General features: G+C 36.1%; 1 protein-coding gene across 3 annotated transcripts in view; it reads left to right on the forward strand.

The window, feature by feature from the left end:
• The first annotated feature begins 4,327 nt into the window (after positions 1–4,327).
• The window catches only part of LOC123538129 (MAGUK p55 subfamily member 7-like), a 105,284-nt gene continuing 93,507 nt past the window's right edge, over positions 4,328–16,104 (forward strand). For 2 of the 3 annotated variants that reach the window (XM_053529612.1, XM_053529613.1), the window contains exon 1: positions 4,329–4,495. The gene's annotated coding sequence lies outside the window, so the exon portion shown is untranslated. Of the gene's footprint in view, positions 4,496–16,104 lie in introns of all 3 variants that reach the window. The other variant, XM_053529614.1, reaches the window with a different exon arrangement.

Genomic DNA, 16,104 nt, shown 5'->3' on the forward strand with positions numbered 1-16,104 from the left:
GGAATCTAGGCCAAGATCAAAAATGGGTCATCTAGGGTCAAAAACTAGGACACTAGGTCAAATCAAATAAAAGCCTTGTGTACGCGATAGAGGCTGTACATGTATTTTTCAATTGATCTGTTCATAAAATTATGTCAGAATGATTACCTTCATGAAATCTAGGTCAAATCTGAATATGGGTCATCTAGGGTCAAAGGTCATATCTAAGAAAATACTTGTTTAAACTCAAAAGACCACATTTTTTGTCCAACCTTAATTAAAATTGGCCAGAATATTTGTTTCCATGAAATCACTAGGTCAAAAATGTTTACACTGTTATGGTGTGATTCTCAGGGGAGCGACCTAGGGCCATCTTGGCCCTCTTGTTTTTAATTTTCTCAGGTGATCTTGGATGAGTAGCAGTGTGCCACATTTACAGATCTAGCTGCAACATTTGCAGTTTCTGGTTGTTCTGTTTTATTCTCTATCATTCCACTTTCACTATCATCTTTGGTGAAATATAACTTCACTGATAGAGAAGACTACTACTAACACTTTGTTTTTTTGGCCGTGCGACCATCTATTTGCTGCATCTTGCAGCAATTTTTTACTTGTTTCTGTGTTGGTGGACTGATTATGGTAGAGACGCTGAGTATACTCTACTATGTAGTGTGATCAACGTATGCTTTATACGCAATGTTGTAATTTGCACTGTACAGTAATTTTGTCAAATATGTCGTGTTTCATTGTTTGATACCATTATGTATATATTATCGCATAGTGCGGCAGTTTTCCTTTGATCTTTGCAGTATGTTAAACATGGTAACTCACATTAATACTACAAAATCTGTGCTGATATTTTACAAAACTGTTACGATATATATCAACACAGAAATCTCTATAGAGTTTCATTAGAAAAAAAGTGTTGCGATATATAACAGCACAGTAAAACTGTTCCGATATATATCGCCACACTTTTTCTCTATTGAGGTCCTATCGAGGGAGTATAATTTTTTCCTTTCAAAGAAAAGATGATTTTAGCTCCAAATTTACAGTTCACAGAGAAAGAATTATCACAAACACCCACATTTATAAAGTAAAAGAATAAATAAACTAGAATATTCAATACAAAGATTTAAAACCAATGCAGAAATCTGTTGGATACTTTTATCTGGGGAACACATTTTCTAAAATAGAAGTTTTCATGTTTCAAGTCAGCGAGACGCAGAAAGGGAATCTAAAGAGTAAAAATAATAATTAACAAATTTAAATGAAAATAATATATAAATTTTAATGATAAAAACATGCGATAAAACAGTTATAATATGTAATGCTCGTGTGTTCCGAGGATATATCAGAGCTAGGGGTACATCTCGGTATTCAAGTTTCTCTGCACATATCTGTCTCGGCCTACCGACCTCGACGATATGTACAGAGAAAAATTCCCTCGATGTACCCCTAGCTCTGATATATCCTGGTAACACACTCTCAGACATACTATAACTATTACATTTATCATGATTTTTCTTTTTTTTAATTTAATGTACAACGCCAGTGAATATAAGTGTAAAATTAGGCGTTTAATCAAATAAAGCAGTTTCAGTTTTCAGTTTCAGTATATTTATCATAGGCGTAGGAGCTGCCCCCACCCCAATTTTGAGAATGGGGGTGGACGTGGGGGTGGGGGCAGCACGTGCTTTGCGCCTCCAACTTTTGACCCAAACAACTGATTTTTGTCAGAAACAACTGTTTAGAAAGAAAAAGCCAGCATTTAGATGTACTGATAAGGATTTGGTGTGATACTTGTCAATAAAGGGAAAATATGGATAGGTTAAGCTAGCCGGTACCCATTGCCCAAAATATGCACGATCCCCAAAGAGAATCAGTAAATAACAGACCGGCATCTGCGTTTTATCGAAATGCGCTTAACTTTGACTGTATCAAACAATTTACCGTACCCAGTACCTCGAAGCGTATGCAGCGGAGCGTCGCAACTAAATATAAGTGAGTTACCTATATACATGTACATGTAAGTAAATATGTGTTGTTGTTGTTACACAATAAATGCTTTAGATTGTTGCTTGACGGAATTTGCTACGAATAAATGTCCAGAAACGAAATTTTAACAAGTCAATTTTATAAAATAAAAGCTATACTGGACAAAGGTAAGCTGATGTGGCCGTATACACATATTTTTTCCACATCCCTTCAGTATAAGGTAGTACGTTTTCATCAAGGACATAGGTGCAAACACCGTCTTCCTGGTATATATACTATATTTGATATATATAAAACCTGTAATGTTATTTGAACATCTACAGCTAAACGAATTTGAATTCAAACAAAATGGCAAAGGCACCGAAGTCCTTTAAAACTATTGCACCGGATTCCTTAAGAGTACATTTGTACTCCCGATACTACATAGAGGATAATTGTTGGTTTCGGTGTAATATCACGTTATAATTTCACCGAGTGGGCACCAAAAGTGATAGCGAGCTCGAAGAGTAGGCCCGAAGGGCCTGCTCGAGAATCGAGCTTTACGGTAACGCAAGTATACTTTCACACTTGGTGATGGATTTGAAAAGTTTCGTCGGAAGTTTTAAAAAAGCGCACCCTAGCGGACTGGTGCTCACAGGAAGTACTTCTTTCCAGAGTAAATACAGAACTTCATTCAATTGCTAAAAATTATTCATCACTGAACAATAATGAAAGAATGATTTCCAGTTGTTTGAAAAAAAAATATTTGCATTTAAAAGATCAAGCATCGGCCAGAAAATGGAAAAAATGCCATTAATAAGCAGAAAGAAACGGGAACGCGGTAATGACGTCACCGTGACACCGGCTCCCATAAATTTTGCAACGTATGATATTCACTGTTATAGGCATGGTGACGCTAAATGTAGACTTTTTCAAGTGAATAGGTTCTCCTGAATTCTTGTGACTAGTAAATAGTTTCTTTGTGACAAATAAATGTTGCATAATATTTTTAGATAAATCCGATTTCTTTGAGCTCGCTTTGAGGCTTTGCCTTAGTTCATATTAGAATCTATTTTCACGAGTGGTGCAGCCACGAGTGAAAATAACAACTTTTGGTGTTCACGAGTGAAATTACCGTGATATTACATCGATACCAACAATTTTTCTGTTTATTTTATGTCTAAAACTCTACTTTTGTTGTGTTTATTTCAATAAAAATGTCGAAATACAACACACATGCACCACGTTTCATTGTCAGTGAAGTATAGTAGCAATGCCTTTTCGGGCCTGATTTTATACATCGTGTGTCATAGAATTTCCAACCCGTCTGATTTATCTATGTGCCTCACAGCTTAAATCAGGCCTTTGCCATAGAGGTGTCCGGTGCCAAATGTTTGGACAATGTGCTTTTGCCGAAAGAACTCCCGTACTAATGAAACATATAGGTGCCTTCAAAAAATAAGCTGTTATCTTGTTTTATGGAACAATTTTTTGAATTGACATATCAGACTGTGCACGGCACTGTTTTTTTTTTTAAACATTTACTTTGTATAAAGAGCTGCCTCTACTGAAACTAACATACTAGTACCTTTCTACAAATATTTGTCAGTTTTTACAATACATTGTGTTCTTTGCACTTTATTTTCAATACAGAACGTAATCTTGCACTTCATAGCATTAATGCAGAAGTTCCTTGAAAGTCTTACAAAATCATACTTGTGTTTGTGGACACTTTTCAAGTTGACTACATGGTTTCAGTTTGTTTTGAGCTGCGAGGCCCGTGTCCTGCGTTGCGATGTACTGGGCGCGGTAAAATGTCCTTTACGGATTGACACCGTGGTCGATTTACGTCCCCGGCTGTAGTCTCACCAACGTATCAGAAAGTTAATTAGTTACCAAAAGAGGTACAGCTAGGTATGTTGAAAACGTTAAAATTAATTGTTGGTTAGGCTTCTTTCTAGTTATCTTACGAAACAATGATATCAATCAAATTTTAATCCAACATTTTTCTTAAATAATGAAATAAACTAAACATTCTTGTTACATGGCACCACGATATAAAGGAGAACACTTTGTCCAAATTGTCGCATCAAAACAAAATTTCAAGCCTTTAGAATGTTGTCAGCAATGACTTTGTATGTCACGCTGGATCCAACAATGTTTTGTGTTCTACTAGATTTCCCACGAATTAGACCTGGGAAATACATTTATGAAACTTGCATAATTAATTGTGATTAATTTTGATATGAACGACTTTGTTTTCATCAAGTGATCTGATAAAATTCATTGTTTCTAAGCCACGTGTATATTGGGAAATGAGACATCTTTAGCTGACGTCACGTGACTGATGCGTTCCGATAACTGGCTGCCGAGTCTGGCATGTAGAGGAGAGAACTTGATCATGTTAAATATTGGAATATCGACTTTGTGGTATAATGTTCTTAACAAAATGACTCACCAACAGAAATTACGATGAAAAAGATGTCTTTGTTTAGTGGATAGACGTGCCTGACACCAGTAGAATGGAATTTAAAGGCTGGTGAGTTTAGTGTATGTCTCATGTTTGTGAATGTTTCACCTTCGGCTCACATCTTAATCTAGAATCGTACTGCCTCGGATGAGCTTGCGGATGAATTCCGGATAGCATCCGTAGAACTAACTCATTCGTAAGTCATCCGATGTATCTTTTCAGAAATGGGGGGCAGCCGGGGGCAAAGATGCGAAGTTTTGATCATGCTCAAAATTTTGCCACGGAAAATATATCCGTAATAAATCCGTAACAGTTCTAAAATTTTGATCGTCTGGAAGACAATCACTGTAGTAAAAAATACGAATACATTTTTCTTACACATCCGGAGCAACCCGGGGCTAGGAATCCGGAACTCATCCGCAAGCCCATCCGGGGCAGTGTGATTCTAGCTATAACATCGACATTCCTTATGCTAAGCTATAATATACTATACCGCACGCGTATAACTTCTTCGTATTAAAACATGTATTTCGATTCTAATATGTTATTTATGTTAAAATAGATGAAATTGGGAAGCACTGTTTTGCACCGCCTAATGATCTATTCAGTGTGTGAGTTAAAACTGCAATACTGTTCTTCAATTCTGAAAGGCCTTTCATATAAACAGTAGATCAAATATGGTAACACGTTTTTCTCGACGCCTGTATGACGCCAAACAATATGTCGACGTGACGTATTGAAAGAATTTTTTCATACTGAATTGAACGAACCCCGAGTGGGTAATATCCAGGGATGGGGCAGTGGGTAATGGATAATGGTAACTGCATTATTATTTTTTTCAGTAATGGAATGTAATGGGTAATGGAGCTATTTTCTCATTACATGTAATGGTAATGCAATGCATTATTTAAAAAAATGAGGGTAATGGTCAATTAGTTTTCCATAACTTGCCATTACTTATCTATATATTGAGGGAATCCATACTTTTATTGTCTGTAAAACAAATGTTTCAATAAATAAATTTACCCTCTGATCACAAAGTCCATTGTTTGACCAAATATAAGGTGTGAAAAAGTATCTATACAACAAGTACAACACCTATTGTTATGGATTGTGATATATAACCTGGGAATTTGGTATAGTAAAACAAGCAGGTCTGAAGGATCAAAAGTCATATTAATTTCAGCATATTAATCCTCAATCCCCTTATACTGTACTGCCTGGGGCAACTCAACACAGTATATTGTAAATGTCATGTTGCTTTTTTTTGTTCACAAACCTCAGGATAATTGTTGTATTAACTCAAAAATAGTCTGTTATTATGTTATACCTTATAGATTAGTATATCATTCGCATCTAGTTTGGAGTATAGTCAAGAAGGAAACACTGAAAACCCATTTTGAGATTCCTTCTGATACATCTGGAAACTTTTAGGCCAAATGCCGCCATTGCCTGGCTTTTATAAGTGGCAGTTTTAGGGTAACTTCCAACTTCAGGCCAGACAGATGCACGCTTAGTGACTTAAACTTCGAGGCTTTGATGATGATCAAGACAACTGAGACATTATAGTTCAAACATTTGACATACTTGTATCAGTGTACATTTACAATGTACATTTAGTAGTAGTTATTTACTGTGTGCACTAACAATATGTGACAACTTTCAGAATAAAAGTATCGATTAGTATACCATAAACGTTTAAAATATGTTTAAATATAATGGTATAAATGGTAATGCATTTCCATGGCATGTTAAATTATCTTCAAAATTGAGTTAATGGTAATGGGGTAAATCTCAATGTAATGGTAATGGTAATGCATTACGTTACCAAGTAATTGACCCCATCCCTGGTAATATCTAAGCATCGAAGTGATGAACCTGGTAATATATGTTTTAAAATGACAATTCAAGTTTATTTTTAATAACACAAGATCAACCTAACTTTGACGTACGCCAAAACTCTTTCAGTTGATGAATTTTAAAATCCCAGCAAATGCAATAGTGTAAACATCGCTGGGTAAAATACTACTTTACTGTTTCAAAATTAAATACATGACCACATTATTCAATAAACAAATCCCAAAATGCCTGGAATTTTATTCAATATATATAAACGTGTACAATGCTACTTAACTGTAAAGATATTTTTTGTTCTATTCTCACATTCATTGGTGTGTGGCGTTTGCTACAACATTCATAGCGTTACTCTCAAACAGCAGTTAATGTAGAAAGGTCTTGTTCCGAACAGTTACATATATATACATGTATTATGAATTGCAGTGGTCTATGTGCTTGAGGGAGTGTAACAAGAGTAGTTATTTCGTTACTATGATTGACTAAATTGCGGTAACAAAATGATAACCCGTTTCCAATTAGTTTTCTCGTGACCAAGACTAATTCAGTTACTCATTGCGACGACATTATCTCGTGGCTACAACTTCTCGAGTCGTGGACGAAAGAAAGACAGACAGAGGAATGAAAGATAATTCTAATAAGCCACGTGCTCAGGTGAGCTATAAAAATATTACCTAGAGTTAATTAAGTTAATTGCCAAATGATGATTATGTCACATTTATGTTGAAACAAATATCGAACATAGCATTTTGAAATCACTTTCCTTAGTTAAGGCAATCATGTTAATTCACATGGTTGAATTTGATACGACCCAGTTATAAAGGCAAGTTTAATAATAGGACATGTTTATTGTTAGTAGTTTTGTGATCGCGTGGCGTTCGTCGTCCGTCGTCCGTCCGTGCGTCCGTCCGTCCGTGCGTAAACTTTTGCTTGTGACCACTCTAGAGGTCACATTTTTCATGGGATCTTTATGAAAGTTGGTCAGAATGTTTATCTTGATGATATCTAGGTCAAATTCGAAACTGGGTCACATGCGGTCAAAAACTAGATCAGTAGGTCTAAAAATAGAAAAACCTTGTGACCTCTCTAGAGGCCATATTTTTCATGAGATCTTCATGAAAATTGGTCAGAATGTTCATCTTGATGATATCTAGGTCAAGTTCGAAACTGGGTCACGTGGGGTCAAAAACTAGGTCAGTAGGTCTAAAAATAGAAAAATCTTGTGACCTCTCTAGAGGCCATATTTCTCAATGGATTTTCATGAAAATTAGTCAGAATGTTCACCTTGATGATATCTAGGTCAAGTTTGAAACTGGGTCACGTGCGGTCAAAAACTAGGTCAGTAGGTCTGAATATAAAAAAAACTTTGTGACCTCTCTAGAGGCCATATTTTTCATGGGATCTTTATGAAAATTAGTCAGAATGTTCAACTTGATGATATCTAGGTCAAGTTTGAAACTGGGTCACGTGCGGTCAATAACTAGGTCAGTAGATCTAAAAATAGAAAAACCTTGTGACCTCTCTACAGGCCATATTTTTCAAGAGATCTTCATGAAAATTGGTCTGAATGTTCATCTTGATGATATCTAGGTCAAGTTCGAAACTGGGTCACGTGCGTTCAAAAACTAGGTCAGTAGGTCTAAAAATAGAAAAACCTTGTGACGTCTCTAGAGGCCATATTTCTCAATGGATCTATATAAAAATTGGTGAGAATGTTCAGCTTGATGATACCTAGGTCAAGTTCATAACTGGGTCATGTGCGGTCAAAAACTAGGTCAGTAGGTCGAAAAATAGAAAAACCTTGTGACCTCTCTAGAGGTCATATTTTTCATGAGATCTTCATGAAAATTGGTGAGAATGTTCACCTTGATGATATCTAGGTCTTCAAAAGTGGGTCACGTGACTTCAAAAACTAGGTCATTAGGTCAAATAATAGAAAAACCTTGTGACCTCTCTAGAGGTCATATTTTTCAATGGATCTTCATGAAAATTGGTCAGAATTTTTTATCTTGATGATATCTAGGTCACATGTGCTCAAAAACTAGGTCACTGTGTCAAATAATAGAAATAACGACGTCATACTCAGTTCAACACTGGGTCATGTGGGGATAGGTGAGCGATTCAGGACCATCATGGTCCTCTTGTTTTTGTAAAGTCACGTAGGTGAATAAGATCTGATCGAGTTTTACAGTACAGGCAAAATAGCTTTATGGATATAACAGATACTTATATCTTTTGTCAGTGAGTGAAGAGAATGTTTTGTCAGTGAGTTAAGAGAATGTTTAGTCAGTGAGTGAAGAGAATGTTTTGTCAGTGAGTGAAGAGAATGTTTTGTCAGTGAGTGAAGAGAATGTTTTGTCAGTGAGTTAAGAGAATATTTGTCAGTGAGTTAAGAGAATGTTTTGTCAGTGAGTTAAGAGAATGTTTAGTCAGCGAGTGAAGAGAATGTTTTGTCAGTGAGTGAAGAGAATGTTTTGACCTCGGTATCCATTGTTTCCGTTACATACACTACTGTAGGAATTTGCTTAAAGGAGCGTGACTTTTCCGTCCCTGGTGTTTATGCTCATAATAGTGTTGCTGCTGTAAAAAGTCTCTCCGTACATTCAATCAATACTGTTATAATTTCGTCCTTCAGGGATTATTTTTCACGTTCTTGGCTCTCAGTCTTCCGTCAAAGATGATGATCATATATATACCACTCTGGTGATTCTGTGTTCACTGGAGTTCGTGTCGTTTATTGTTATACTATTATGTTCTAACGATCGCAAAAACCGAATTTTGAAGATAATGCAGTACCATTACCATTGAAGTTGCTTGGTGAGATTCATGACTTTCTACAGACAAATACACTATACACAGGTTCGTGTAATAGACTCTAAGAAATCGTACTTCCTCTTCTTCGGTTGCATCTTTTGTACACCTTCCGCAAGACAATGGTAATTTCAAGTCATATGCAATGTGTTAGCCTTTTTTCTATTAAATTTACATTCTGCTAAACCATATCGCATTCCTAGTACCAATATTACTATTTTTGTTTTATTTTTCGAAAATATATACGCATTTTTCTCCATTAAATAAAATTATCCACAGGAAAAAACAAACATAAAAAGTTAGCGTGCACCTTTCTACGGTGCCCCTAAAGTGACATGTTGCACACTTTTTTTCCAATAAGGTAATGTGAGACTTTTTTTATTTCGTTTAAACGAAATCATTCCGTTTAAACGAAATCATTTCGTTTAAAAGAAATAAGTTATTTCGTTTAAACGAAATAATCATTTCGTTTAAACGAAATAGTTATTAGTTTAAACCAAATCATTTCGTTTAAACGAAATCATTTCGTTTAAACGAAATAAGTTATTTCGTTTAAACGAAATGATTATTTCGTTTAAACGAAATCATGATTATTTCGTTTAAACGAAATAAAAAAAGTCTCACATTACCTAATTGGAAAAAATGTGTGTAACATGTCACTTTAGGGGCACCGTACCTTTCTAACAAGTATGGACTATTGAAAAAAAAATGTTCTCCTTTCAATGTCGTCTAAATTACGAAACAAGTCACATATTTTTTGTAATGCGCCAAGTTGTGGTGTACAGTATGTTGGTCAAATTGTGGTGTACAGTAAATTTGGTCAAATTATGGTGTACAGTATGTTGGTCAAATTATGGTGTATTGTGGTGTACAGTATGTTGGTCAGTTGTTGTGTACAGTATGTTGGTCAAATTTTGGTGTACAGTATGTTGGTCAAATAGTGGTGTACAGTATGTTGGTCAAATTATGGTGTACAGTATGTTGGTCAAATTATTATTATTATTATACCAGCTTTATAAAGCGCCCTTTTCATGATAAACACGTTCAAAGGCGTTTTACATATAGCAAACGCAGCCACACAGGGCGCGAAATTCATCCTCTACTAGTACAGACTCAGAGCGATCTGACCAGAGGGACAGAGTGAGATAAAGCCCCCATAACAGATAGAGAGAAATCCTTTTTTAATACAGGCCTGTCCGGCTAACTTAGCCTAGCTCTTTGCGAATAGACAGTCTGGTTCTTTAACGTGCCCAGTGTATAGCACCGATACACACGAAGCCATCTTTCCTGGGAAGAACCAGTACAGGCCTCTTAGTTAGGTGGGAGACATTCAAATACATCTCAGAAATTTCCAGTGCCTGGACCGGGATTCGAACCTTGGACCTCTGGATTGACAGTCAAGCGTGTTACCACTAGACCACCAGCCCAAATTATGGTGTACAATATGTTTGTCAGATTGTGGTGTACAATATGTAGGTCAGATTGTGGTGTACGGTATGTTGGTCAAATTGTGGTGTACAGTATGTTGGTCAAACTATGGTGTACAGTCTGTTGGTCAAATTGTGGTGTACAGTAAGTTGGTCAAAGTATGGTGTACAGTCTGTTGGTCAAATTGTGGTGTACAGTAAGTTGGTCAAAGTATGGTGTACAGTATGTTGGTCAAATTATGGTGTACAGTATGTTGGTCAAATTGTGATGTACAGTATGGTGTACAGTATGTTGGTCAAATTTGGGTGTAGAGTATAAATGGGATGAACCATATTTACAATTTACAATATAAATGGCTGTACAGCATAATTCGGTGGTATGTGCAGTATTTAATAAATGGATGAACAGCATAATTCGGTGGGATGTACAGTATAATTAAGATGTACAGTATAAATTGATGTACAGATGGATCTACAGCATAATTCGGTGGGATGTACAGTGTAAATGGATATACAGTATAATTGGATTGTATAGTATAATTAGGGTGTACAGTATATTAAATGGATATACAGTATAACTGGGGTGTAAAGTATAATTAGGGAGTACAGTATAAATGGATATACAGTATAACTACGGTAGCATGGGACGCATTTCTTACTTTCTACCATTTTTATCTAGACATTTTGATGACATCTACGTAAATAAGTTTGCCAAAGTTTACAGGAATGATGTCCACCGATTCCTAAAAGACACAAAAGTACAAGTGATTTTGCACAATTTTTCAGTGTGAAGTTTTATGTCTATCGGCTGTTGAAAATTGCATACGCCTGTTAATACAAATGCCCGTAATCCTAATCATTAAGTAAACAGTCAACGTTGATCCGTCCATAGTCTGAAGGTCCTTCAGTCCAAAGGTACGCTAGTCGGAATGTCCATAAGCCCGCGCCTGCTCGAAGGTCCAACAGCCCGCATGTTCGCTAGTGCGAAGGTCCATCTGTCCGCAGATACACTAACCAGAAGGCCCATCAACTCGCAGCAACGCTACCATGAAGGCCCATCAAGTCATAGGTACGCTACCATGAAGGTCCATCAACTCGCAGCTACGCTACCATGAAGACCCATCACCTCGCAGCTACGCTACCATGAAGGCCATCAACCCGCAGGTACGCTACCATGAAGGCCCATCAACTCGCATCTACGCTACTATGAAGGCCCATCAACCCGCAGGTACGTCAGTCCAATAACAGATGAAATTAGAGCATGGCGGCCCCAGGTCCATTCTTCAGTATCAGATTTTCATACTAGCAGGCTGTCGGATTACATGTACTTTTAAAAAACATTTGTTGGAAACATTGTCTAGGTAATGCCACAGGTTTATGTAACGTACATAGTCCTGTTAAAGCATAGTTTACGAAGAATTGATAGACGTTTTGGACTGTCATAACGGGTTGTCAGCACTGACAGTTACTTGTTAACTTGCAAGTCAAATGTCAATCATCAGCCGCAAAGGATTGTTTCATTTAATTTAAATAAAACCAGTCTAGACAGACCTATGCTAATATGCTTGCCCGTATTGCTGATACAGTGTGCAAGATAAGATACAGGGACAGATCTATACAATATAACAAGTTAACAGTTTTTGCGTGTAACTGTTCCACTCTCAAGTTCACCCAAAGCTTTGTTGAGCTGATTTGTATTATACTATATTGTAAAGCTGTTGTTACTAACATAGCAAATTTTACAAATTTTACTTTGTTTAAAAAACAACAACAATAAAATCTATGAGGCATAGAATGCAACCAAGTAAAATTATAGTAGATTGGTTTGATTTTGTTAGAGGTAATGGAAAGTGCACCCCATCCCTCACGCGTCCTATAGCACCGTCTTAAGCGGAATTCTGTTGGAATCAATATAACAGCTTTATATGACAAAGCATTTGGGGGTTCACCGGGCACAAGTATACTACAGGTTGTATGACACTAAGTACGACTAACATTTTGGTTTCACATCTGTTTTACACTGAGTTTATATACCTGCTGGAATCACAGAGATACAAGATATGTCAAGTGTTCAGACATTTTAGTCGTCCCTTAGATTAAGCGAGGGAAAGACAGCGATTCCAGTTCTATTCATGCACAAGTTGTCCCAGATTCCAGTTCTATTCATGCACAATTTTTAATTAATTAAAGGACGAAACCTTTCTTTACTGATTAGATTCTAAGGGGATTTTCTAGTTAATTTAATCATTAAATTATTCATGAAAATGATGTGACTTAAGCCTATTGTGTGTGTATAAGTGAATTTGTTCTTAACTGCTGACGCGTTCTGAAGATAGGTCTTTTTTTCTACCATGGAACGTTATCAGACTTTCAGACTATTACAAGACATGCAAAGTGTGTGTACCAGCTCGCGGGGAGTATTACGTAAAGTTCTGGCATTTTTAGTCAAGAAGCTATTCGTCGTACCCAGCTGCGCTGCTATTTTAACAGTGGGTGTTTTAAAATAATATATTCTACGAATCTATTTCATAATGTGCTTTGTTTGCACAGCTTAAAGACACTGACATACACTTATTAATTTTTCCAACATTTTTATGAAACATCTACAGATAAGATTCTTGAACAGTAAAATAGCCCACTTAAGTTGTGTAAAAAGTACACAAGATCAACGTAATGTGCGGCGTTGAATAGTGTTTGCCTGTTCTATATTGACATTAAGTAATGTTGCTGGTCCGTTCACTCAGTCGACATCATGAAGCTATGATGTGGTGGTCAAAATACAGGTTAAACTTTAGCATGTCTGGAACTAAATAATTTCATTAATTGTGTTACAAACCGTTCTGTGTGTTATTCTCACTTGGATAATCCTACCTCCATTCGCTATTGTTGTGGTATTTTATTACTTTCGAAAAAAGATATAGAGGATATTTGTGTGTTTCAGAGAAAGATTGAAATATCTTTCACGAGTGAACGCCATATGCAACATATTCACGAGTGGCATTGCCGCGAGTGAAAATGTATGATATGGTGTTCCTGAGTGAAAGATATTTTGACTTTACATGTAAAACAAACATTCTTTTTATTTCACGTTTTGGATAAATTTACTCATTTTATAGTTTCTTTCCATTGAAAAACATATCTGATATTTTTCACTGAAAATATCAGATATATTTCACTAATATTTCGATATGTCACTGAAAACTTGTAATAACAAATTATTTTAGGTAATAATATCACCAACTTCGAGACTCCATTCTGCGCTTGCAATCCGTGGTTTAGTAAATTCCCAATATTTCTAGGGCGATTTTCGGCAACGGATATCTCAGCAAGATGTCACGGTTTCAGAATGAAATGTAACGAATTTGTAGAGTAATTTTTATTTCAGCAAAAAATCTTAGGATTATAGTTAATTTTCATTCATTCATTCATTTATTCAGCTTTTATTGTTTTATGTCCATGGAGTTAGCAGAGTATGCACAAGTATACGTCTCGTTATTGCAGGAGCCGTTTGTTTGTGCATTTTAATGTGTCATTTGTAATTTCATATGCAATTTTGTCTTATCGTCGAAATAAAATGTCTCTTATCTCCTTTTTCCCTTCTGACTGCTTGCAAAGTTTTATGAAGATATGTCGAGTATATTGATGTTGTTGTTGGTATCACGGACGGACGTACTGATTAGATGCATTCGACCATATGTTTCATCGCATCGCTAAATAAGAATTAGAAGTAAAAAATACATGAAGAGAATTTGAAACATGTCTTCATAATGTTACATAAAATTATGAACTATTCAGTAACTACTATTCAATAATCTGTGTTTTTATTTTGTATCATAGTTTCTTTCAATGAATTAAGTTATTGGTAAATTGTCATAGTAACATATAGCAGCAGATGTCATAATACACTCGCTTTTCCCCACTTTTCTTATAGAATGCATGATGAACAATTATGGAATTTGACTTTTCGTGTTGTTCAATGTATTCGCTATGTATTCGCAATTGCATTTTGTTTGCTTATACGTCGCTGACGCATCAGTGGAGGCTGTTACGTTGCTAGACCGTTACTTGACTTTATAAGTCATGGAGTTTCCTTTATATAGGTTACTGACCATTCCAAGGCGGTGCTCCTATTTTCAACTTGTTTTGTCTGTCTTGTATTGTCTGTTGCGTATGTTTTCTTGTTTGTTGTAAGCGTTATCCTCCACCTCACTCCCCTTATTGCCCGCTCCTTTCCCTTGCATTTACGCTACTTTTTGCATCCCCTCCCCCTTTACTTTTAGTAAGTTTTCGCGGCTCCCCTTTTTTTTGGCAGCCGAATCCTAAGACGGTACTTGATTGTTTTTTTTCCTACTTGTGTGGGTGCGTTTGTATGCTTGTGAGTCTATAACGGTGCCCTACTGTTTTCTTATGTGTTGCTTGTTCGTTTTTCTATGTTATTCAGTTGATCGTAGTTGTATGTTTATCTTTGGTACACGAGTGTCTGCGCTATTGTACGTTGTAGTGTGACTGTGCTAGTGAGTCTATAACGGTGCACTACTGTTTTCTTATGTGTTGCTTGTTCGTTTTTCAGTTGATCGTAGTTGTATGTTTATCTTTGGTACATGAGTGTCTGCGCTATTGTAGTTTACGTTGTAGTGCGACTGTTTCTAAAGAACATGGTATTCTCTTGTATATTCGTCCTTGTTCAATTTCCCCTCCGGGTTCCTTACCCCTCCCGACCCCATTTCGCCCTTTACTTTTTCCTTCCCCTTCATCAATATTTAGCATGAATTAATATGTACTTGTTGGATGTTTGCAGCAACCCGTCTGAAATATTTTTCCATTAAAGCTTCTTTTTGTTGTTGGCAAATGCGTGGCTCTGGGGCTGTGTTTTTGGTGCTCTGTGCTTCCGAGAAATCTACCCTTACCTATTATCTTTTATAAAATATCAAATTTGTCTGTTACGACCTGAATATTTATACTTAATAAAATACTCGTTGAGTCCCGCTGTGCGAAAATCAGCCGCGCAGTCTGATTTAATTCCATATATTTGCTTATGCATTAACTTTTAAAAATATTTACAAACAGATAAAAGTGTCATCTTTGTTTCAGACTTCACGCTTTGTTCCAGACTTCATATATATACATCTAGGAATATACGACGATATGCAAATATTGACATTAGTAATTTGCATGCATCAGACGCTGTCAGATATAAGAAGGAAACCCAGTGTTTTTATGGTCTGCTTAGGCCAAATCCCGAAGAAAAATTATATGTTTTCCAAATTTGCAAGTTGAAAGAACGAAAACAATACCAAAAGATTTTCACAGCTTAATGAAATTAGGTCTGAAAATGCATGATTTTGATATATTGTCATAAAACTGGTTTAAAGTTTACTCTTTTAATGGTGTGTACATGCGTTTTACTAAATGGTTCCGTTCCAACATAAGTGTACAAAACAGTGGAAACCATTTTCTGTTCTGTGACCACACAACAGATGATCTTTAGTTATATGTGAACTAAATATAATTAGTTATTCAAGAAATTGAATAGCTTCAGACTCGCATTGCAATGAACATAAAAATAAAAATGATACAACCGAAAGT

Source organism: Mercenaria mercenaria, chromosome 18 (assembly GCF_021730395.1).
Source record: "Mercenaria mercenaria strain notata chromosome 18, MADL_Memer_1, whole genome shotgun sequence".
Lineage (NCBI taxonomy): Eukaryota > Metazoa > Mollusca > Bivalvia > Venerida > Veneridae > Mercenaria > Mercenaria mercenaria.